This window comes from Haemorhous mexicanus, chromosome 6 (genome assembly GCF_027477595.1).
Source record: "Haemorhous mexicanus isolate bHaeMex1 chromosome 6, bHaeMex1.pri, whole genome shotgun sequence".
Taxonomy (NCBI): domain Eukaryota; kingdom Metazoa; phylum Chordata; class Aves; order Passeriformes; family Fringillidae; genus Haemorhous; species Haemorhous mexicanus.
Window position 1 is genome coordinate 54,685,025 of NC_082346.1, and position 26,299 is coordinate 54,711,323.

The following is a 26,299-nucleotide window of genomic DNA, read 5'->3' on the forward strand; positions in this document are numbered from 1 at the left end:
CCAGAAGAGTTAAAACCCCCTTGTTCTTGTGCTAGGCAGTATGGCTGCTGTTATCAGCTTTTGCAGTCACACAGTCCAGACACTGAACCTGGGACAGCACAGGAAGGACATGGACCTGTTGGAGTAAGGCCAAAGGAGGCCACCAAGATGATTAGAGGGATGGAGTACTTCTCCTACCAGAAAAGTCTAAAGAATTGGAATTCTTTGGCTTGGAGAAGAAGGCTTTGGGGTGACCCAGCTGCAGCCTTCCAGTACCTGAGGGGCGCCTACAAGATGCAGAAGCTTTTGGCAAGGGCGCGTAGGGACAGGACTAGGGGGGAATGACTTCAAACTGAAAAAGAGTAGGTTTAGATTAGAGATGAGGAAGAAATTCTTTACTGTGAGGGTGGTGAGGCATTGGTACAGGTTGTCCAATAAATCTGTGGATGCCTCATCCCTGGAAGTGTTCCAGGCTGGGCTGGATGGGGCTCTGGGCAACCTGGTCTAGTGGAAGGTGTCCCTGCCCAAGGCTGGGGTGTTGGAACTGGAAGATCTTTAAGTTCCCTTCCAACCCAAGCCATTCTATTATACAATGATTTCTTTCAATTCCCATGTGGAACTTTTGGACAGAGATTGGTTAATTCTTGTATCTAAGTTTCCTGTCCTTCACTCAGCTTTCTGGTAAGTGATCCACAATTTGGTGGAGGGATTTTTTCACATAAAAATTTACATCTGAAGAATTTGTGAAACATATTGACTTCATATCAAAATACAATTGCATTTGTTCTCTCACTGAGGAAGATTAAATTACACAACTGATGTTCCAGGAAGTCTACTTTTTGTGTTCTAAAATCTTAGGGTCTGAGTGAAATTCAGAGCTGGATATTCATCTGGGGCAAACTTTGCATTCATTTTCAGTACGTGATGATTAGGAACACAAGGTTTTTTAGACTTAATTAATCATCTGGCTGTGGAGTTTTAATCTATATTTCAAGATGATACAAACCAAAAAGGCTCATGGTAAAAATGTAAATGTAGCAGCAGACCCTGAAGCGCTGCATAATCATGAATCAAGCTAACTTGCAAGGAAATCTATAATTCATATTGTAGGTGATCATCATTCATTATGGTTTGTTTTTTTTAAGAGACTTACTGTATACTTCGGGGTTTGTCAGCACTTATATATTATAAACATAATTTATGAGGACTTCCTAATTATTTCCAGAGGCATCAGATCAAAAAAAATAGCAGCAGACCTCCTTAAAGACAACTCATGTGGTGTTTGATTACCTGGCCCCCAATTGCCAGTGGAAGCCTCACACATTCAAAGTTGAGATGCATTTGTCTATGCATTCTCTGTGTGCCATTTTCACAAAATCATCTGCCCATTTACAATTGTGTAAGCTGAGAGTGATTTCTTTTGAGGAACTGTAATGGCATTTTTGTGAAATTGTTCTTTGTACAGTCAAGTAAATTGCTTTTTTTTTTTTTATGATACCTTTCCTTTTTGAGCAAAATACTTTCTATTTTTACAAAAGCTTTATCCACAGACTTCATGTTAGGCAAGCAAAAGACACAGGACCAATGTTCAGGGTAAGCTTTGAATTTCTGTTTTAATAGAAAACCCAACAAAGCCATGAAATCTGAATTCTGCATCTGGTTTTTGGGGTATTCCAAATCTAGGTCAAAGTACTCCATCTCTAGCCTGATTCAAGTGATTTCTGGAGCATCCTGTTATGCTAAAGCTAATGTGAATCTCCTGTGCATGAGTTTTGTACATTGGCTTTGCAATCATCTGTGGGCAGCACAAGGGGGTTCTTACTCTGTTCTTACTCTAACTGCATAGACATAATCCTCCTGAAACAACTGCAGTTTTTCACTACTGCAAGCATTTGGCAAAGCCCCATTGAAATCAAGGTAACAACTTGTAGTGTGGCACATTCTATTTAAAGCATATACACTGGGACAGCATCTGTGATTGATTTCAGTCTGAATCTGGGGAAGAAAAAGACCTCTAAAAATAGCAAAAAATGTTCCCAGGGAACAAAAATTATAATGCTAATAAACTTAACTGGAACAAAGGCTATTAGCTTGAAAACAATTTGGAAATAGGAGCTCTACTGAGGCACAATAATTAAGGTAATAATGATACATCTGTTCAAAATAAGTTCAAAATGCTTTACCCACACCAAGCAGATTTGATCACTGCTTGTTTTTCTTTTGCAGATGTGCAAGGTGGGAAATAACTACAGGAGCCTAATCCAAAACTCGTGTTTCTCTATTGATCTGATCCATAATTATTTTCTGTACTTTTGTTTCTTCACTGTTTATTGCCTAAATACAATTGTATTTTAAGCTTAACTAAATATTAGGGTATGATGCAGCTGATGGCCTTGAGACAGACAAGGGTTCTGAGAGTAGAAAGGAAAAAGAAGGAATGAAGGCATTAGGATCTTTTGTTAACTGGTGCTACTGGGAGAACAGGTCTGAGAGAAGGGGGAAAGGGTCAGCTTAAACTTAGTCCTTCAAAGAGAGGTCGCTGGGCACTGAAGGAGGCCAATACAGGCATATGGACAGATAAACAGATAGGTGCAGGCTGCCTTCTTCCCATCTGTCCATACCTGTGTGTAGTTCTCCCTATAAGGAAAGTGTCTTGCTCTGTTGTACAAATATTACACATATTTTTTTATGTAGTTTCTATTAGAGTGATATCTCTGGGGGAATTTTTCCTCCCAGACAAAAGCTATACCTCATACCTAAGAAGAATCTCAGCCAAATTTTAGTATTACTTCAAGTCATAATTTTTTTGGTATTCCCTGTCTTACTTTTTCTGGACTTTTCAGTGTAGAAAGAAGAAATTAGTGCAAAACACATGTGCATATATATGTATTTATGTGAATATGCATACATATTTAAGATAGCAAATAGTAAAAGCAAATTTCATTCTAAGTGAAAAAGCTGGTAACACTGCCTAAGGACTGCAGAAAATAATGAAAAAAATTGACAGGTGGAAAGAGAAGCTCTTCTCTATGAATTACTTTCCCATGGATTGCAGGAAAATTATGCTTTCTGAGAGAAATTTTGGGGACAAGGTGGGAGGGGGAGTTGCCAATGAGCCCCAGTAGTCAGGATTCAGCAATCAGCTGTAATGGTGCTCTGAAAATTCATCTAGCAAAAGTTATCTTAAACAGTCTCAGAAACTCCCTCCTTTCCTATTGTACTTCCTTGCTTTCAGGGAGAGGAATAGTTTTGTGCAGTGTCCCAGTTATTGAACAAGTCTAGGGTTCAAGATCCAGTTTCCAATGTCTTAAGGCTTTGTTAGAAGTTACTCATTTGGACTAAAAAATTTACATGTTTTGCTCCCCCCCCCCAAAAATAAGAGGTCCAGCTTGATGGAGCCTGCAGCTCTGCCTAATTTTAGGCACTCACCACCAGTGCTTGGAAGATAATGCAAGGCAACAATGTTGTTTCCTAAAGAAGATATCTTCTATTAGCAAAGCAGGGTCCTCATCTCTAGTGGACAAAGGACAGCAGCTGTCAGTTGTTACTGTTGGTCAAATGCATGTCAATAGCAGAAACAATTTAAACTGTTATCAGGTGAAAAAAAACTTCTTATTGGCCATCACAATCATATTTCCCTCATTACAGAGGCTTTTAGTAAGGTGTAACCCTAAAAGCCAGCCCACGCTGACCAGCCCTGCAGGGAGCTCTTCACCCTGTGGCAGGGAGTTTGCTGCTTGTTGCTGAGCACAAGTAATGACACTATCCAACCCCAGGAAGGGTCTCCCATTGCCACACAGAGAAAGCTGCACAGCTGCTAAACGAAAATTTTCTGAATTATTAAGGAGTAGTGGCCAAAAATTTCAGGGGAGTTGACCTGTGAGTTGAGAGACAGGTGAAGGGCCACTGGAGTCACAAATGCAATGCAGAGATAAGGTCTGCTCTCACAAGAGCTGTGTTATTGCCACCAGAGAACAATCCTAGTCTTGCTTACTGGCTGATTGCAGTTTCTGTCCTAGGTCTGTGAGTTTACTGGTGTGCTGGCTTTGGCTGGGGTAGAGTTAACTTTCTTCCCAGTGGCTGGTATGGGGCTTTGTTTTGGATTTGTGCTGAGTGCAGGGTTGGTAATAAGGGTGTTTTGTTATGGCTGAGTAGGGCTTACACAGAGCCAAGGCCTTTTCTCCTTTCTGTACTGCCATGCTGGGAAGCTGGAGGTGCTTGGAAGGCTGGGAGGGGACACAGCCAGGACAGGTGACCCCAACTGACCAAAAGGATATTCCAGACCACAAAACATCATTTGCAGTATATAAAGTATGAGGGAGGGGGGATGTTTGTAGTGATGATCATCACCATCCCATATGATGGGGCTCTGCTCTCCTGGAGGTGGCTGAACACCTGCCTGCCCATGGAAAGCAGTGAATTCATCCCTTGTTGTGTTTGCTCAGAGCTGCAGGGTGTCAGCAGATTTGTCTGGGTGCTTTGGCTGTGTATTTTAAGTAGAGCATACATGGAAAAGAAAGTGGTTGAGATCTAGGGTCATGGACATGTGTGTGGTAAGGAGCTGCTTTGAGTAAAAACATCAGGTGTTGAGCAGGCAGCAGCCCCCGCTGGATGTAGAGGTTGTCTGTGTTGTAAAGGATCTGGGGGCTTCATGTGGCATTTGGGGTGGGGAAAACCCCCAAATCAGGGAGCTTTAGGGAGTACCACACAACCCCTGTGTGTGGCCAGGAAAGATGGTTTTGAGAGAGCCAGGAGAGTTGCAATAATGTGACTGTGGGAACCTCCCTAAAATGGGGGAGCTCCCAACAGTGAGCAGTGTTTAAACACCTATGAATTAAAAAACAGTCTGAATTGTGTAGCCTTGGGGGCTCATCTGTGGCACATTTTGTACTACAGAAGTTGTACAAACTCAAAGCCTGTTAATTAAATAATGCCCCTCCTATTGACTAAAGGAGCCCAGTGATTGCAATGTAATTTTTCTGTAAGATGCCTGAGTAAGGCTATGTCATAAAGCATGTATTTGAATGGCCAAAATGCATTTTTCAAGCCAGCTTTAAGGTTTTGAGTGTCTGATTTAAGCTGCTGAATGCTCACATAGTATTGATTTTAACACATATATTTATGCATTTAGCCTTTTGAATTGAGCTGTGATTTTGGTCATCCTCATTGAAAGATGCAAGTTTCTTGGGAATAACTGTCAAAAGTAGCTATTCTCAAAAATCACTTTTAAGAGTTTTATCAGGAATTTGCTCAGTGCCTTGCTGCAGAGTGACTTAGACTCTTAAGATCTGACCAGAATATTAATTTGGGCTTGAATATCAAAGCACAGAAAGGACAATATATTCAGATATTCAGATTACTTAGGGTTCTCTTTTTTTTTTTTTTTTAATATTTTGATAGCTGTAGAAATGTTGTGTGCCAGTTGTAAGAACAGGCTCTTGGCTCCTCCATCTGGTTACTAGCTACTATAGTGAAGTGGCTTACTAAAGGCAGCCCCAAAAGCAAAATGTGCTCTTGGGCCATTTGTTGTGTATTTTCTTTAAATTTTTCCACCCTGATTGTCTTTATACTTGGCACAGAGCTGTGTCTAGTACATTCCATGCATTTTCATAAGCAATATACTTTGAAATATTGTAATTATCTGAATGTATATATATCATTTTGCCAGGCTGACCTCTCATTCAGGAAATTCTCAGGTTTTATTCAAAACCATATCAAGAGGAAATGCACTAATTTTGGAAGACTTAGTAATGAAAGCAGTGGGAGAAGCTGACATTGTTTATTATCTTGTGAAGATATTCAAAACCATCTTATATAATCATAAAACAGCCTTCCCAAGAGCACTCTTGAGAGATTAATATGGATGTTATGGTGCCTCGGGATAATAATATGCATTTTCAGTAACTGTCTTTGGAAGACTTCCTGTTCACAAGATAATTTTTTTTTTTTTTTACTTCATGTTTAAGTAATATGAGAGGCATGCATACAGACTTGGCATAAATAAAGGATGCTCATATTTAGGCCATTGCTATGTAACTGAATGCCCACGTGGTCCTGGACCCCCTTAAGAAGAAAGCCTGCAGGCTGTTTTCCAATCCACCATCATCCTTTGTCTTTCTCTGTGATTTTTGTAGGTTTATCAAATCTCTTGTGTCTTATTACTCAACATGCAGGTGCAAACATGCAGTAAACATTCCAGCTGCATATACTTAATCATTACTTACAGTGCTAGTCAATTGCCTTGCAAAAAAAACCCCAAAAGCCAAACTGAAAACACTCTCCCCACCTCCAAAAAAGAAATAGCTCATCAAAATTCTACCATTTGTGCAAACAATATAGTAAAGACTGGAAGGATGGGTTACTAATATTCTGTGCTTAGCCGTTTCATTGTATGAGGCATTGATTCAATAAGCTTCAGTACATAATTAAATCTTGCAAGTTCAGAGCTTGTGGTAAAATCTGGTGTCTGCCAAACTACAGTGAAAATCATAATTACATTTAAGCAGTTTGGAATGGCAGCTTTTCTGCCCTAGAAATAAGATCAGTGGAAAATGTTTCCATGCCAAAGGTCCTGCTGTAACAGAGCCACAGTGGTGCTCCACAAGTGCTAAAGTAGGACACGGTGATCTAGGGTGGAAGCTTTGTTATAAAGCCTTTCTTGTCTGAGATATTAGGGGAGCTGGCTGACTCCATGGACCACAAAGTTTGTTGTCTCTGGCCAGCTGGTCTCATCCTCTCATCCTGACAAGGATGAGAGAAAATGCTGCTCCAGATCCAGCCTGAAATGCCCCTGCTACCAAGGCTGAAAGGCTGAAGTGTGTTAGCTTTCATCAGGATCAGAGCTCTGACAAAGTGGTGCAGGAGTGCCACATGTACCTGACATCAGCACAGATCTTTGTTCCTTTTTATGGAGCCTGAGCTGGCTACTGAACTCATTCCCCACAAAACTGGATATTATTGTGCAAAGTGTGCTGGCAGAACGCATACTGTAACTTATTGACCTGACCTATCACCTTTTCACATTAAAAGATCTTAATAAAAGGTGTTAATCACTTTTATCTGTAAAAATTCAGGCTTTATTTAAAAAAAAAGAAAAAAAGTGCTGTGGCAGATGGTACCTTTCATATTTTAGGATCACATAATTTATTAAAAATTTGTTAACTATATGGCTGAGAGTCTGCTGTTTCATAGAATAAATTCTAGTGGATTTAATTATACTCTTTGAATTATTTTGTTTTCAAAATTGACTTTCTGAATGCATATAGCTTTAACCTAGACAGTTCAATTTTCACGGTGTTTTTTAGGAGGTGGGATGAAGCATAAATCAGGCCATCAAACCAAGGGAGCTTATGAGGAATGTAGTCCATGAAAGAGTCACTGGCCTGGAAATAAAGACTTTTTCAGTGTTTAAGAAAACAAAGCTTTACCACATATGTTTTCCATTTGTCTTTTATTTTCTTTTTTTTTTTTTCCTAAGGAGAGCCTAGGACAGAAAGAGCCTGAGCCCAGATACCGAACTAGGATTTTCTCAGATGTTGCAGCTGGTTGCTCTCTTTTTGGCAGGCCAGGTGATGTGTGAGGGTGGGACACTCAGAAAAGCTGCACACACTGAGAAGCTGACAAGGAGCAGGATGCCTGGTGGGTTTTCAGACTCAGCAGCTGTGTGTTGGACACACTTCATGTCCTTTTCTAACAAGCACAACTGCTGTGCTGCTGAAAGCAGCTGTGCCAAGAAGCCTTTTAGCATATGCAAGCAGCACCCTTATTTTTATTCATGCCCAAATCAAGCTCCTGCTAACAGTAATTTTCTTTAATAGCAACTGCTCACATCCTTCAGGGTTGTGGCAGCCCACGGCCTTACTTCTAGTTCCTTGGGCACACTTTTTGAATACACAGTCATTTACCACTTCAAAATATCTTTGGATAAACTTTCATAAACCACCTGTCATGCTCATCTTGTAAGTGGTCTTTTCCCCTCACTGGGACACTCTTCCTCACTTTGTGCTTTCAGTCAACCTTTTTTTTTTATTTTTGGACTCTGTTTTCACTTAGAGGAGTTGATTGGGGTAAATTCTTCCTTTTTTTTCTTATTTAATTAATATTCATGTTAATGTACAAAAATATTGTAAGAGAATCTGGCTCATGGAAGATACCCCAGAAGGTTTAAAGAGATTTTTTTTAAGAAAGGGAAGAGCAATTTACCTTAAAAGTTTTACGTAGGCATCTGGTCAGAGACACGGTTTTTGGGAGTGCTTTTTTTTTGGAAGCTGCCTGACATTTCATTCAGCTTGTGCCTTTTTTCTCTTTACTGCCCTTTAATATTTCTAGAATACACCCACAACTCCACCTCCCACTGACTGGCCCCAGCATTTGAGTTTACTGGCCTGATCTGTGTCGTGGACTGTTCCTCATGTTCCACTTAACCTTATAAAAAAATAAGTATATGAAGTTGAGGGTTTTTTGGTATCAAGTGCAACATCAACTGTGCAAATCACTGAAGAAATACTCACCCTTAGAAAAATTATATATATGAAGAAACAATGTCAAAACACCCTAACAGGATTTATAATAATTATGTTTTATACCTAAATAGCACAATGAAATGGCATGTGAAAGAAACGCAAAATCCCTCCCTCCTCCCCAGCTCCAAATCCCCTTCCTCTCAACTCTAAAAGTTATTTGAGATTTCTTTTCCACCCAGCCTGGGAAAATAATATCTTCCATAGCACCTCTTCTTCCTTTTTTCCTGCTCATCTTGCCTTTTCACTTTCTTTGAGAGTACAAAAAAACATTCAGAGGAATTCCCATCTTTTTAAAACTTTTCCCCGCAGAGGGTGATGTTTTTCCCTATTTATTTTAAAGCCCAGCTGGGAGAATTAATTCTTAGTAATTATCTTAACCAAGTTAGAATATGTTAGCACTTTACTGGAATGGATGATGACTAAGCAGAAAAAAAATTATTTAATGTTAATGCATCTTAATATTGAGCTTACAGTAATAAGATATAGACCGAAAATATTTTATAGTCAAAGTAGAAAATAACTGTATAGAGAGACCTGAATATGTGATATGATACATGACCCATTGCACTGATACTGACATATTTGATCATTGAATCAGTAAAATTACACTTTGTGTAATTTTGACTTTAGTGTCTAGTGTTTTGCTGTGGTTTTATTTTCTGCAATTGGAATATTAAACTACTTAAATTATATTTAACACAAACTATTAAATTTGAAGCTCAAAGTCTTTAAATATATAATATTAATAAGTGAACTGACTTTGGAGAATTTTGCATTGTAATCTGAAATTAATTTTGTGAGTTCTTTTTGGAAAATTCATTATTTAGAAATTATATATCCCTGGTGTTTCCATGGAAACACTTTCACCTTATGCTAATGAAATACAAATTATGGGAAAATAAAATGTTTACTTGAAGAGTATTGGAAATTTTTTTTTTTTTTTTGCAGCTTGGAAAATTTTAATACAGATAAACCTCCAGTCTCTCAAAACAGCTGCTAGTCTAAATGCAGAAATGGGTCAGGTTCATCCTGTTCAATGCTGAATTCCAGAAGCTGGATGGGTTACCATGAGGGTAAACCAAATATGCTGTTTACTGGCAATGATGTCTCAAAAGGCTGGGTATTTTAGTCTGTGTCTAGGCATCTGGGCTCAGCAAGCACTCTGTCTATGCATGTTGCCTACTTAAAATAATATGGTTTGAGTTTTTTGCCCTATATGACACAATATAGATAGCATTTATCCACTGTGATAATTTTATTCTTTGCAGCACTGTGGAGTAGGAGATAAAAGCTGGTAGGATTACTTTGCAATAAACAGATATTGGGTGTATTCCTGCTTTTTTTTTGCAATGGATGACAAAATTCCTTCTGCCATTTGTGACCATGGCACCACCTCTTTCAGGATCTCGGGGTCCTTTGTGGTCTAGACCCCCCAAAGGACGAGTGTGGGGTGGCTGTGAAGGGGGGTGCCTGGTGGGCAGTCAGTGGGGAGCAGGAGAAGCAATATCCCACTGTTCTTCAGCCCCTGCAGTGAATGAAGCCCACAGTGCCTTCACTGTGCTTCCAAGCAGAAGCTGCTGCTTGGGGACTGTGCTGTGGCTCTGATGTTGGGGGACTCTGCATGAGGAATGGCAGGGGGGATCCATCTCTGCTGGGCATAGGCTGCCCAGGCAGCCCTGGCTAAGGAGACAGTCCTGTCACAAATACTTGCAGCCCAGTGGCCCAAGGGTCCTAGAAAAACCTTTCCCAAAATATTCTTGGTCTAGATAGCAAGTGAGAGGGATGGAGGGCTGTTGATGGCCCGTTTTGGAATTGGTGATTGCCTTCTGTTGTTTGGTTGGTTGCTTTTTTTTTTTTTTTTTTTAATTAATGAGATCTTCTGTGCATAGGACAGAAAGAAAAAGTTTTGCTTATAAAGTGTTTTTATTTTGGCAAATTCTTCTTCTTGTCACAACAAAAAAATCCCACACTGATCAGAAAATACCAAAGAATGTTGTTTTCTTAATCCGTTTTTGTAGACATGCTGTCTCTGACTCTCTAATTAGAGTAAGAATTTACTCAGACTTTATTATCCTTGCTTTTGTCCATATGACTGGTTTTGTCAGGCTTGAGCCCTTTGCAGTCACATAGGTAAGAAGCAAACATGACCTGTAGTTTATTTAACTATTGCTCAATTATATCTTTCCTTTTTGTTGCAAATGGGACAAAGAAATTTGTCCTGAAAATATGAAACAGTCATAAAAAAATATAAAAAAATATGAAACAGGGTAGCCTCAGAGAGTTGCCTTTGTTGGTAACAGTATTGAGCCAGAAATTTTCTGCCAATTCAGCCTCCTGCTGCCACCCACAGCCAGCTGTGTTTAGGAGCTCTTCAGCTGACAATAGTCAGAAAAGAGGTGAAGGATTTTTTTGTGAAGAACACAAAGTCTTGAGAAAAATAAAAGCCATAATCGATTCAGAGAAATACCCAAATTAAAAAAAAATTATTAAAACTCACAAAGCATTTGTTTATGGTGTCTGGGTTTTTTTCCAGATTTATAGTAGCAGCAGCAGTTGTGTTTCTCCTGATCTTCTCTGTGTCCTGTAATTTGGTTGCAGAGTATTAAGACTGAGAGTTTAAATCACTGGAAAATAGAGTTTAGTGATTGCATGGGGACTTGGATAAAGCAGCTGCTGAGAGCCAAGTGCTCCTGGTACTGTGTGTGCTCATTGACCTTTCTGGGCCACCAGCGAGCCCTTGCAGTCCCATTCCCTGAAATGGAGCTGTGATGAAGTGCTGCACATTCAAGGACAAGCTGCTGTCCCTGAAGTGCCTTTTGTGGGGTTCTAAATAGATGGATTAAATTGAAATGGGTATATGTATATATTTACAGCTATGGAACATTACAGCAAATGATTGGTGACACACCATACCCCAAAACAACTTGATGGGTCACAGGGTTGGAGCTAACTTGTGTGTGTAGAGCAGGATCCTTTAACATTTGTGCAGGAGGGGAAGAATTCATCTTCACAATTGCCAAAGTTTTTTCTCTCTTCTTAATAAGCATAACATTAAATGTTTATTCTGAATCCATCAGAATCAAAACATGCATAGGTCAGTCAGGCCTGACCTCATCTCACAGGGAAGAGCTCCACAGGGAAGCTCCACTCCTGTGGAGGTCCAGTGGGCTGAACTCTTTTTGTGACACAACTGTGGCCTTTCATGGGCAGTTCACAGCTGTCTCCATGGCACACTTGTCTGTTATGGAGCCTCATGTGACTGAGGAATGCAACAAGAACATGAATGTGGAGGAAGAGAGCTTCAGCAGCCTGTCCGAGACAGACACAATGTGTCAGAACGTGGCTCAGCAGCATGGTGCCCAGCTTTTAGTCCAATGGTCTGTTCAGTTTTCCTCCCTGGCACCCACTTTGATCATGAACTGAGGTCTCAGTCTCTCATTTCTGCTCTTGTAAGTGTTCCTGTCTCCACTCATGGGTACACATGTTCAAAATGACACAATAAGGTCATAGTGGGAATCTACTCCAAACACTGACTAGATTTGTTCATGTGTCAAGGGATGGGGGCCAGGGATGGAAAGGAATACCTTGGCAGAACATGTCAATATAATTCTAGCAGGAATGTGGTTCACTTGACCACATTAAACTACTCTGGTTCACCCAGCATGATATTCTGCTTTGACCTTTGGCTTAACCCCATTAGAACTTTAATTGATTGGCTGGCTAATTACAGACATTTCAACCTGTGGCAAAGAGGAAGGGTTATAAACATCTACTCTTGGCCTGAAAATGGTTAGTGTGATGGGAATGCATGGGCTCTACAATTACCATATTAACTGAACCACATCACTGTGCTTGTACAAAGCTGGAATGACAAAGTCTTTGACATGGCTGCTGGTTTGACACCTTTGCCTTCCTGCAAAGGCAGCGTGCCATCAATCATTGATACAGTGAGGTTTGATTCAGTGATTTTGGGGTTTTTTTTTGGAGAGGTGTTTTTTGGTCTGTTTGGTTAGTTTCTTCTTTCTTTGTACATTTCTGTTTTGTTTTGGTACCCAATTTGATTTGTGAGGGATCTGTCAAAGCTCCTCCATAAAATAATGAGATATTGCATATTATTTATGGTCAAAAATGTATTCTGAAAATGTATGTATCTGCATGTGTGGAGGGTTTGTATATGATTTGGATTTTAATCTGTGATGCTGCCTGGCCTTCATAAGTCCATTTTTTTAATGGATCTCCTCAGCATGTCTTCTATCAGTTTCCTCTGTAGGGTACATATGGATGTGTACTGGTGAGTCAGATTGTCAGGTTTGAAGGATTTACTCAAACTGTGGTAGGACAGGTTTATGTTGGATCTTAGGAAAACATTTTCACTGAAATGGTTGTCAAGCACTGGAAGAGGCTGCCCATGGAGGTAGGGGATTGAGTCACCATCCCTAGAGGCATTCAAAAGACATGCAGATATGGCACTCAGGGACATGGTTTAGTGCTGGACTTGGCAGTGCTGGGTTAACAGTTGGACTTGATGATGCTAGAGATATTTTCCAACCTAAATGATTCAATAATTCTATTATACAAGTGAAAACTGGAGGTGCAAAAAATCCATTGACCAAAGGGGTATTTGGAAAAGAAGAGCTACAAATTTCTGAAGAAAGTCAGTCATGGGCATAGAGATGGGGCCACAACAGTTATCCAAGGGCTGAGTTAAACAGTTATGCTTCTGGTGATTATGTGCACCAGCTCCCAGTGTTGATCCTTTAGAAGACTGTATTTCATCTGATCTGTTTCTGTGCTTAACTGTCTGGAGGAAGAATTACCAGTGGCTTGTCATTAGGAGATGAGGCCAGAGGGGAATTTTAGAAGGGTGTCATTATATTTCAGAGACCCACATTGGTACATCATTCCAACCTCCATGTCCTGGAAATACATTGGGCTATAATTTGGTTTCATGGGACATGGGAATTAAACCTTCACCTACACCTTTTATGCCCATCAGTGTACAAGCTAGTCTTCATGACACTTGGGATTATACATTTCCCTCAGTTCCAGCTACTCACCTGTCCAAACAAAGAATTAATGTGACATGAACACAACAGAATTGTGCATGAAAATAAATTAATGTCCCTCAAGCACTTGTTTATTGGTGCTACAGAGTTTGTAGTCATGTACAGAGAGTAAAGTAATTTATTCTGCCTGCTTTTTTATATCTATCATTTAATGACAAACACCACACTTTATTGCCAGCATTGTAATACAAGAATTAATAAATATGCAAAGTGATCTGCTATTGCTCAGAGTCATGAGTAATGAACATCTTGTATATCACAATGTGATGGCTGTTCTTGTTTATCAGTCTTTGGCTGCTGTTCTACTGAGATTACTTTCTGTTATCCTTGCTTTGTAATTTATATTTTTGCCTTGTTTGAGGATTTCTTTCCTGTAAGAACTGCTATGAATGTCTCTCTATTTAATATAAGTGCATTAAATCTCCTCATTATTTTAAGATGTTTTGCATAGATATTTGGTAACAAAATATATCTTATGCATTAGTGGAGAGCAAGTTTTTGGGTATGGAAAAGCGTGTTCAAACCTGGACAGAAATAAAAACCTAAAAAAACCTGAGTAGAAATGGCTGAAGGTTGACTCAAGAAACATCAAGGTTTTTCCCCAACTGTTTTTCTAGGTCCTGTCCAGCTGTAATCAGGTTACTTCTTGAGCTGATTCTTACAAAAACTAGTAAATAACAAACACCTCTTCAAAGCACAATTTTGACTGCTCTCCATGGGATCTTTGATTGATTCTGAAAACCTCATTTTTAGAGTAGAAAGTCTCTTACTAATAAGGATTCTTTTTATATAGCACAAAGGTATTTTCTCAACAAGATTTGAATTTCTTTACTGCCCTACTTGAGCAATCTTTTCAGGATGTATCAGGGGCAGCACAGAGTTCTCAAGTACTTTGTCAGGTATTTTTTCCTCTTAACTGACAAAATAATATTTAGAGTGAAGCCTTGAGATCATGCAGACTGTTCAGTCTGTGCAGTCCCTGTGTTGTCCAGGGACTGACTTCAAACAAAAAAAATTCACTTTCAGTTTAATTGTCATGTGTATAATCTGTTTTTTTTCTGGATCTTTTTATACTTTCTTACTCTTTCCCCCTATTCCTATGTATCTGAAAGCAGTCTTTGGTGTGATGGTTCTTTAAATGCTTAGTAAATTTGGTAAACCGAAAATCTGTGCATAATTTCTTTAGTTTTTTTAAAGCCTCTAAGACACTTAAAGAGAGATCTTTTTATTTACCACTACAATTGTGCAAACTGAAATATAATATTGGCTTTTCAGTAAACAAGAGTTGCTCAGGTATATGTAATACCTTCCTTACCTTAGAAAGGGAATTGGGTCAGCAAAAAGTTATCTCTGACAGGATTCCCTTATGACTCCAGGCTCCTGGAGCCTTTGGGTACTGGGAAATGAATATCTGGACTCCAGCAGGGGTGGCAGGGCTTGGGAGTGACTGGCTGTAAGGGGAGGGAGAACACAAGCATGTGGCCTCAGGAGGCATTCCTGTATTATTTTAAATTTCCTTTTCTTTAATTTTACATAACAGAATTGGATGCCAGGAACAGGAATTTTGCCTGAAGGTCTAAACAGCTTTTTAACCAACCGGTTGAGGTTTATCCAGTTTTCATCTGTATGGATAATGTCATCTTAAATAGTCAGGAATGTAAGCCTTACCTCTGGAGGAGGTTTGATGCCAAAATTCCCGGGGGATGGGATGGGAAGAAGGCAGTGTGAGGATATTTAACAGTGAGTGGTGGCCTCAGTTAGAGGGTGCCCAGCCATGGATGAGCTGTGCTGCTGGCAGGAGCACTGCAAGTGGAGGTGCTCTGCTCTGCCAGAGTTAAAGTTGTTGACTTTTTCCTCCCTGAAACTCTGAGTTACCAGACTGCTCGTGGCTGCATCATGGTGCATTTGAATCTCTCCAAGGATGGAGTTTCTGCAGCCTCCAGGTTCCCCTTCCACAGCTGGGCCACCTGCACTGGCAGAACGAGGGGCAGTGGTGGCTCCACAGCCAGGGAGATGGCACAGACAAGCAAATGTGGGCTTGTGGGCTCACCAAATAATGACAGGCAAATGTGGGCTCCCCTCTCCCCAGCTGCTCCCTACCCCTTCCACACTGAAACCTCTACCACCTCGCCAGAGGCTTTAGGCAAAAGAGAAATTCTGCTTGGTGTTAGTGGGGGAAAAGTCTCAGGTCAGGTGGCCCAGCTGTGGAACAGGAACCTGGAGGCTGTGGAAACTCCACCCTGGGAGACATTCAAATGTACCTTGATGCAGCCGTGAGCAGCCTGATTTAACCTTGATGGTGGCTCTGCTTTGAGCAAATGCTGGATCAGAGAGCTGCTGGACACCAGCTTATGTTTTTTTGTGGTTCTGTGACTTGGCAATTTCTGACTGCCAATGGCTGGTCTGTCTCTGATTCCCTGCCCAAGGCTTTCTTTCAGAGGAAAGAGATTTTTGAGTCTGCTCCAGTCATATGTCCAGCCCTTCCTAAGAAAAATGCCAGTATTTGGTCACTTTGCACAGTGTCTGCTGCTTTTGTCCATTTGCATGTTTTTGTCTGTGGAGAATCCTTGAAATTCCCCTCTCTGGGGGTTTTACTTTTTGTCTAGTATACAGGATCTCTAGAGTTCTGCTCGAGACATGTCTTGCTGACTGCTGGATTGAAGTACTTTTTTCTATTGATCACTTTCCTGGGATAATCCTGCTGAAGGACAGGAAGAATTGCTGACATTGCTGAGTCCTTCATCACCTGCCGTGTGGTGGGGGGCGCAGCATGGACCTCCTACACCACATGCATCTGGTTTGAGACCTTCTGTAAGTAGAAGACAAGTGTCTGTAGGAATGCAAAAAGATAAAAGATGGTCCCCAATTTTTCAAATGTCCTGGAAGCTGAAAATAAAATTAGTTGTGTTTTGTTAAAGAGCAGTTTCTGAAACAAGATGATAGTGAGTCTTCCTTAGAAAGAAAATAATACATAGAAACTAAAGACTACCTGAAAATGTAACTATAACAAAATTATCAAAACCATGTGGTGTTTGCCATGAAATACCAGCAGAGTTCAGAGGTGAAGCTGCAGAGTTACTTACTGTGTTATATACCACAGTCTTTTAAGTGGCATCAATGCAAAGGAATAGTAAGGAGTAAAAGTGACACCACTTAAAAAACCATTCACATGGCATCTAAGGTAATAAATTTTCTATTCATATCAGGTAAATCAGTGTTTGGGGAAAACAGCAAAAAGGAAACCAAACCCAAGAAAATAAAAAGCATAAAAAACACCCCCAACCATCCAAGCAAAAAAAAAAAAAAAAAAAACAAAAAAACCCAAAATCAAACTCTAACAGAAACAAAAGCCCTCCTAAAGTCCAACCCCAGAAAAAAACTGAAAACATATGGATGCCTTGTTAGGCATATAGTTAGTTAGGCATATAGAACAGCTGGTATGTCAACTGTAAAAGAAGCAGTGTGTTACAAATCTATTAATTTGGGGAAGAATGTTACTAAGATTCAGTTGATTTATATTTGCATACTCAATTTTTATGTCAGTATCTAGGCCTTCAAAAAGCATTTGACTGCTGTTTCTTATTGAATACACTTTTAGAACCCGAAATTTTACATGGGATAAAGGAGAAGGTCCTTCCCAGGGCTAGTAGCTATTTAATGGATAGAGCATTAGTGGAAGGAAGGTATCAAAGACAACACAGGGATCCTGTGCTGTTCTGCATGTCTGTTGGTGTCCTGGGAAACAGATGAAAAGTGAGGTGGCAAAACCTGGTATGAGAGAAAATTATTCAGCATAGTCAGATGGGGATCCAGCTGTGAAAGAAGTGTTACACCAGTGACTGGGCAATAAAATAACAGAGGAAATTCAGTGTTGATTAGAGCCATTTGAGCTTTCAGGGAAAAATAACCCTAAATATACATACACAGCAAATATCTCTAAATTAGTGCTCACTATTACAGGAAGAAGTCTGGGAGGGATTTCAGCTTGTGCTCAGAAAACATCACCATGGTACTCAATTGTGATCAAAAAAGCAAAGTCAGGTGGTAGAATGTACTAGGAAAAGAGTTAGGAAGTCAGCAGGAAATATGGTTAAGCCACCATTCAAATCACAGTGCACCTGCATCTTGAACAATATGTGCAACTTCACAGTTGCTCCCTTTTGGGTTTCAGAGGAAATGAAATGTAACAAAGATTGACAGCAAGGGTGATGAGGGGCTTCTATGTAAGGAAAGACTAAATAGATTAAAACCCTTCCCCTGAAAAATATGGCAGAAAGCGGATATTCTATAGGAAATGTCATATAGGAGATGGGTAAGGAATACTATTCACTGTTTCTCAGAACACAGTAACAAGGAAATAGCAAATAAAACACTCAAATATCAAGTTGAAAACAAAGGCAAAGAATATTTTTTTCCACACAACTCCCATTGCATGTCTACAGGATGCTGTGGATGCCAGCAACTATGTTGGGTTCAAAGAGCTGTAAAACATGGCAGTGGAAGGAAAATCCTGGTAGGCTGCTGTAAAAAGTAGACACAGCTGCTGGTTTCTATGTTGGAGGGTATGGAAGGGTGTTTCACTGCACACTGCTGCTACCCATTGTGCATGCAAAGATTGGGAAAGATAACTGTTCTTATTCTGTATTGAAAATGGACTCTGGCCTTATTCAGCCTGTTGGGGATCACACATTGCCACTACAAGAACTTTTGTATTATCATAGATCCACCACCAAATTGAGTTTGAGTCAATGCAACCTTTGTACTGATTTCAAAGTGTTCTGCATCAGATGAAGTCTCAGTTCTCTTACAGGTATTGTCAAAACTGATGGGTTTTGGGAGGGGCAGGATTTCACATAGGTTCCTAATATTTCTAAAGAATAAGAGGTGTTTCCCTTAAAGTAGCTGAGTGTGAACCATGAGGTTTTATGGGTTGGAGATAATAGATTGTATATTGGAAAGGAAATGGAAATGTCTTTAGAAGCAGAGATCACTGCAGATGCATTCTTCAGGATAGTTCCATTTCTTCCATCCACTGTCAAGAGCACTGTTTGTCAAGAACATCCTCATAAGTTAATGCTCTTTTAAACAACTTAGATCTCTTATGGAGCAAAGGTAGGACAGCAGTTCTTGACTCAGAAGTCTGTAAATCCATCTTTTTCAGCTGATTTCAAAGGGGCAACTTCTAAAAGTTTATGGGAAAAATATTATGGGCCAAAGAGAGATTTGTCTTCACTTATGGAATGTGTAATGTGCTATAAGAATAGTTGGACTTATTTAGACTTTGTTCCTTGCCAGGCCTTATTATAGCCTTCATGTATGGAGGCAAATAACTGGGACTCCTGGGCTACCATCTCTTGTGCACTGGCTGGATGAGATACAGGAGGATGTAGGAATATAGCCATCTTTCCTAAGGTCTGCAGACAGCTGGGAAAGCACAGGTGTGAATTCTTCTCCCTTCTGGGTCCTGGAACTGCCCTTGCTGTGCTCCTGTTGAGCTCTGGGAAGATTTCAGAGTTAGCTTTGTTTTGGTCTCAGCAGTAGGAAATGTCCTCAATTCGTAATCATCCTCACACCTAAAGAGGGTGAGCCATGTTTTTCTAAGTTGTGAAACTGATCTGTTTGGGGAAATTAACAAATCTTAGTTTGTAATTAAGGGTATTAAAGCCACTTTGACTATAAATAGTTTATCTGGGCTAGAAGCCATCTCCTATTATAGACTTGACAGGAACAGTGCAGGATATTAACACAAAAGAAAGATCATTTACCAAGTTTCATTTGCTTAAATAATATCTTAAAATATTTTTTCTTTATAGAGATAAGTGTATGTGTTTAATATAATTAGCATAGTAACAACAAGCTAAACCATTCATTTATACTACACAAAAATAAATAATGGAACATCAAGAAAACACAATACCTGTATTTTTTCAGTGGTGTGTGTAGCTTCTGCAGCTCTAGATAAATTTGTCATCCAAGTTAGGCAGCTGTAATCAAGAATTCAGTCAAAGTTAGAATGTCACATTGAACTGAATTATGAAGATCTAACTTCCACTCATCCCTAATGTAGAAAACCCAAAGACTTTACACACAGAATTGCTAAAAAGAATTTTAAAAATGATTTTGGATGCTTTAGTATTGTTTTTAAGTCTTTTCATTCCTCTCGTTCCTTTTCTATTATATAAGAAAACTCAAACTACAATTATTACAAGGCATACTTCCTAATGTTAGGTAACTGATTAAACAAACAATGTGGATCAAAGGAAATTCAATAATTATGCATCTAAGTCTGCATCTAAGTTTTAAAACCCCCATGTTTTAAAGTGATGAATTATTCACAACTCAAGATGAAATGGGGAATATTCCAACTTGTGCTTTTGAAGTGTCATGGTATTAATCTAGGCCACTTTATGCACATCTATAGTCTTTTCATCTCTGGAGATCTCTGCAAGATGGTGGGCATGTCACTAAATTTCTGTTGGCAGAGAGTCAAGAAAAAAGTATTTTAAAACTTACAGTTTATTACTATTGTGACTCAATTAATATTCAGGATTCCTAAGGGAGCGGTATGATCTTTTTCTTTTTTCATATTTTGTGACCTCCATTGGTTTATTTTTTCTCCCCTCCAGTTATTTTATCTATGCATATTTGTTAGATGATTTTTTAATTACATATACTAATCCTCAGATATTAATTTTAACCTTTGCTTCCCTGCTCCCATTCTCTACCACCCCAGTCAAGCAGCTTCATTGTAATTCTGTTATTTAGAACATGCATAATTCATCAGCTGTGTCCAAGCTAAAAACTGAACACTTAGAAAAAATAATTGAGAGAAATCTGTTCCAGATGCAACTTTTTCAGTTGGTCCCTATTTTTGTAAGATTAAAAAAAAAAGAAATAAAGAGAGCAGGCTTGATTCCAGTGTTACAATTTGTAACACTTTCAAACTTTGATGGTCATTTTTTTCAAGAATGAGTTATGTTTTCATTCAAAACTCTTTTGAGGATACCTTTTGTGGTTTTGCTAGACTTGTCTCTTACCAGGCAAGTGCAATAGCAGTGGTAGAAAAATGTCATTTAAATGGGTTTCTTTACCGTAGAAATGGTAAAGAAATGGGTTTCTTTACCATTTTCTTTACCATAAGAAAATCCATTAATGACCTGGGGGTTTGCTGAATTTCAAACTGTAAAGAATGTGGAACAGGAGGCTGGTGTTGATGCACACACTGATGCTGGGTGAGAAGGGCAAGATGGGAGTTGGTCTGAATTGTGACCTACCACTCAAGCTGAGATCTGATCTGACTTTAGTGCCCAGCTCCTCTGGTCTAGGGAGTGTCTGGCTCATTTCAACCCTTTGACAATCCTCTTCCTTCATGCCACCACAGTCTCCTCCTTCCTGCCCTAGAATCAGCTGTATCCCAAAATTCATCCCAGCTTTTTTCCTCTTTCTCAGAGCTCCTCTCCCCTCAAGATCAGCCTTTCTCAGATCCTTCCTTTTGGAGCCTTTACCCCTACACCTAGAAATACTAGATTTATTTTTTCTTTTTAAACGGCAGACATATACTAGATAATGGGGTACAAATGTGTTAGGTTGGAAAGGGAGGCTACAGGAAGAGTGCTGTAATTGGTGGTTTTCCCATCTGGACACTTTACCACATTATGAGATCTCGATTTTTCATCACCAGCTTCTCCTTTGCTTCTTTCTGATGCTGTGTTAGAGATAAAACCTTCAGAGTTCCTTGATTTTTGCACGAGAATAGCACATTCTTTAATGATAGTATCTCATCCATAAACATCACAGTGTGATGTTATTATATGCTGATGATCTGCCTTCACAAATTGGTGTGACCATTCAAAGAAAGTGAAGTACACTGAACTCAGCAGCTCCTTTCAATATGGTAAGGAAAGGAACATGCTATGGCAGACATCTACATCAAGAGTAAAATAAGAGCCTCAGATCTGCTTACTATAAATGAGCTCTGTATAAAGGAACACTTTACAATTCAGATGCTTCCTGTGTACTTGTAAAAATGAAATAAACCTTTAATATTTCTGAGGCAAAATACTTGTTAATGTCTTTCCTCCAAATTCTTCATCAAAGTTTCATACATAGTTCAATAATATGATTTAATTTTTGTGGTAATAGAAATAATCTTAACAATTCTGTACATGAAGAAGTGTTCTTGAGTGAACACTCAAGCAATCCTCTTGCTTGCTCTGAATATTTCTGTGCTACCCAGACAGTGTTTTTCCAGATTAAGTATGTATCATTTCTTCTTAGGGAGTGGAATAAATTCTTTTTCCATAATGCAGGTCTTACTACAAAACTGTGACTGGCCTCAGAAGCACATGAAGCTGCTGAAAGAGTTCCTTGCAAATCCCTTCCTGTAAGTTTGATGAAAAGAACGAGGAAGGACCCTGTGAAGGTGAAACACCTCCTCCCTTGCCAAAGGCATTGTCATTTAAAATAACTTTAAGGTGAGAGAATAAGTAGTAGGTGCTAAATGTGTTCAGCACTGAGGCTCTTTGGTACACAGCATACACTTTGTCAGGAGACACACAAGAGAAAAGCAGCCCAAAGCACATATTGACTGCCTGAGGTTGCCAGCTGCTGACTGAGCTGCAAAGATGACCACAAGGCCCCAGTCTTGCTAACAGGGCAGTGGGTGAAAGTTAAGTTACCCAGCCATCAAGATCACTGGATCTTCTCTGATTACTTCAATCTTTGTTTCAATTGTATTGTGTTAATTACTTCTACAATAAGCATTTAATTTTTCTGTAGGAATATGTTTAATGTCCTAAGAGCATTGCAAAGAGCTCCAAACACAATCACAGCAAATTTGATGAGAGGAAGCAAATTTTCTTATTAAATGCATCAGAATTGAAGTGCCTGAACTGTACACAGTTTGCCTGGATAGAAAGAAGGGTTCTGTTTTATGGTTTGCAAAACAGGCCAGACAGTGCTGGAACAGCACAATCTGTGTGGTCTCTGGGGAAGTGAGCCCAGAGGTGGGTTACACCGTCCTAACAAAACATTTGTTGGAGTTGTTATGCCAGTTTATGTTAGATTACTTGGACAGTCAAGTTAAGAAATTTTGTTTTGTCAAATGTTCCAGTTCCTGTCGATGCAAGTAGAGTTCAGTGTTACCTGAATTTGCTTTGCTACAAATTGGACTCATCTGTATTTCTGTGCCAAATTATCTCATAACACTCAGCTACTTCCTTATGTGGGATGACTCATTTCATGAATTTAACAGTTTGTGACTACCTATATCTTTTGACTACCAGCCAGTCAACAGAATAATCCAAATCTATGCAAAACAATTGAAGGCTAAGAGGTCTAGTCATTAGAGATGATCTATGGGTTTCTACATAACAAAAATAAGGGCACAAATCTGCTTTACACCTCACAGTCTATCCATCTGAATTTTTGACAGGGACAGATGCTTCTCTTGCTGTATGAAATTCTTAGAGGTGACTTTAAAATATTGCATATACAGCTGCTAGGGCCTGGGAGGAATAATGGCTCAAAAGACAACACCTTTTTGGAAGACAAAAGTCTTTCTCACACAGAAAGACACACAGAGTCTTTCTTTGACCACTGCCTTTCTCTTGGATGGCCCATGTTAAGAAATCTCTGCTTTATGTGAATTATAGATATTAATAAATCAAATTGGGGTTTTCCACAGAGGAAAAAAAAAGGAGTGGTTCCCAAACCTCATACCTTCTCTGCTTCTGCCTGACTCTAAGTCAAATTAAATACCTTCCTACTCACCTTTACTTAGGACAGTGTTTTCATTTGAAATCATGCCAGCAATATAAATGCATGCATGGAAACTGTTTATACAATTTTCCTTACTTTTTGACTCACTCCTTTTTCTAATAAAATAATCATTACTACTGTGCCACATGAGGTATCAGGTGCATTTTCCTGTTATTAATTTCTTGTCTTTTTACATGTCAAGATATGGTTGAACAGAACTCAAAAGCCACTTCAGAACCTGAAAAAACACTTTGTGTCCTTATGGATCTTTTCATCTAAAGAAGATAAAGTAATTTAAAAATGTGAATTCTTTCAGGCTCCAAAGCTTCTTTTAAGTGACATCAGAATCAATGTGCTTTTATGGGAAACAGAAAATCCATAACTGTTGAGTAACCTTAGTGAGGTACAAGAATATCAGAGTTAGGAATAAATACTGATTATAATTCTTGACTCACCTTGTTTGGGGAGTACCTAAAATCTGACTTTAATTTTCTTTTTTTCCCCTCCTGTTACCATATATGAGTTATTTCTAGCACAGAATTTATTTGCATTTTCTGACTCTCTTACTGTACATACTTTGATTACTTTCAGCTGAGTAGATCTGGACAATTCTTCTGTACTTTAGGAGAAAACACCTAAACAAATAGTAGAAAAAAGACCTTTGCAAAATTGAGAGATAAATAACTTCTGTAATAGCAATAGATTGTATAACTTTTCATTTTTAACAGCAAAATGATGTTAAGACTGCTATACCAGAAGTATGGAGATACTTCATTTAAGCAATTAAGGCTTTATGTGATACATGCAGATGTGTGTGTGACAAAATCTGACTGAACAGAACCTTCCCTCAAGCTCTTGTCTAATTCTGGTCATTCCACCTTCTCGATGCCTGGTGAATATTTTGACACTTTGGTTGTTTGCTTAACTTTTTTCTCTATGGATGTGTCTGTAGATCCATGAGGTGTGCCATGAGCATTCCCAAGTACTTAAGCCAACTGCCACAGAATGCCTTACACCTGGGCTAGTAAATTAACCCATCCCTCCAAAGAGGAGCAGCTGTGTGCTGCCTGCCTTTTGGAAAGGTCTCCAGTGTATGTGAACTCATCAGCCATTCCCAGGAGCAGCTTTGGAGGCATAAAGGGTGCCAAAGGGTGTCTGGGACTGTTCTAGCAGTTTAACAAATGTTTTAGGTGTTCCTGGAATGTTTGGATTTCCTGGTGTAGACATAACCCAACAAGGAGTAAGGTGAAATGCAATCTGGGCAAGCCAAAGGATAACTCAGTTTTCCTCAAAATGCACCTCATTGTTTATTTTTGAGCAAATCAGCAAGAAGTGCAGAGCAATGTGATGTAGCTTTGGTAGTTTGGTAGAGGGGAAAATATGCATGAAGTATGAGCAGCATATGTGCAGCATTGAACAAACTATAGAACATTCACAGGATGTTGGTCTCCACAGATTGGGTTTCCCTAAAAATGCCATGATGACTATTGCTCCTATTGAATTCCCATAAAACTTAAAATATTCACTAGTGAGATTTTATGCACAGTATGGCAGTAAGGTCTTTCAGGAAAGACAAACTCTCCAAAGCCATTTTGCAGATGTCACTGATCTGAAATGTCACTATCATGCCATGACTACAAAGAAAGATGATCGGATGGTCCATTCTGCCTTTTAGTTATGATTCCATAAATGATGCAGGTTTTCCAAGGTATGTGGTGCTGCACAGCAGGCTATTTTGAATGCAAAGCAATCTATTTCAGGTATCTGTGAGCTCTGAAATAGGACTGAGAAGAATGAGACTTGTCAGTGAGGCTGTGATCTTTATCTGGCTATTTGCCACTTTGAGTCATGAGATGTGCTGCTGTGAACTCAGAATCACTCTTATGTGCACAAAATCTATTTTAAATTATCATCATCTAAAAAGCACTTGGGAAACGTCTTCCTAGCAGATGCTAGATGGTCTCAGAAAGACAGATTAGTCCCTACACACATACAAAGTTATTGAATTGTGTGCTTGCAAACTTTTTCTCTCCCCTCACAGAAGATCTAGCTCCTCGTGCTTTACATAGCTGATCCCTTAAGCAACTACTTTATTACTTCCTTTGTGTCCCTGCTTTGCAGTATGTGCATCACAAACCCCTTTATGAAGAAAAAGAAATTGTTTTCCATATGGAAATCTATGTTTCTAGTGACTTCTCTTCTCATGGAAATTTTTATTTCCCTTGAAAGCAATGGAAAGTTGATGAAGAATCTTGATGAAAGTGTCCAGCAGTGCAAGGGAAATTAACTCCATTTCACAGGGAAGTACAGTGCCTGATTGCCCTCCAGTTTGGGCCACCTGCATCCTGAAACACAAGAAACTTGGATGCCCTTGAGGAGTCCTTGACCAGGTCTTCCTAGTTTGGCAGCTGAGGTGGCAGAGAAGTCATCAGGAAAACAGCAAGTCATGGATCTGCTAGATCTCAAACAAAAACATACTTTGAATGATTAGCACTTTTTTTTTTTTGACAGAGAGAGAGACCCATCATTTGCTGGAAGTTGTCTGGACACCTCTAATTGCAAAATACTGCACAAGCAAATTCAAGTACTTGATATACGTGACTTTAAGGTTCATCCATTTTGTGAAAGAAAAGACAGATTTGAACAATGTTGCTCACCATCTCGTATCTTTTGGTGTGAATAATGAATATTCAGCATGTTGTGTTTCCAGGAACTTTGCTAAAAATAGCACTGCATCCTTGTTGGAAAAAGTGATGAGCATAACTGTGAAGAATGACTTGGACGCTTTTCCTTCCTCTTCTTCTGTCTTCTTTGTTAACTCTTTGTATCATAACACTTCTGCTCACCATCAAACTGCCACCTCCTCAGCAGACAAACCAGAGAAACGTGAGGGCACAGATGTGGAAAAGTAAGGCTGGAGGCAGGAGAATTTCAGGTCTTGTTCCCTCTGCTCGCAGCTTAGTGGTGGGAGGC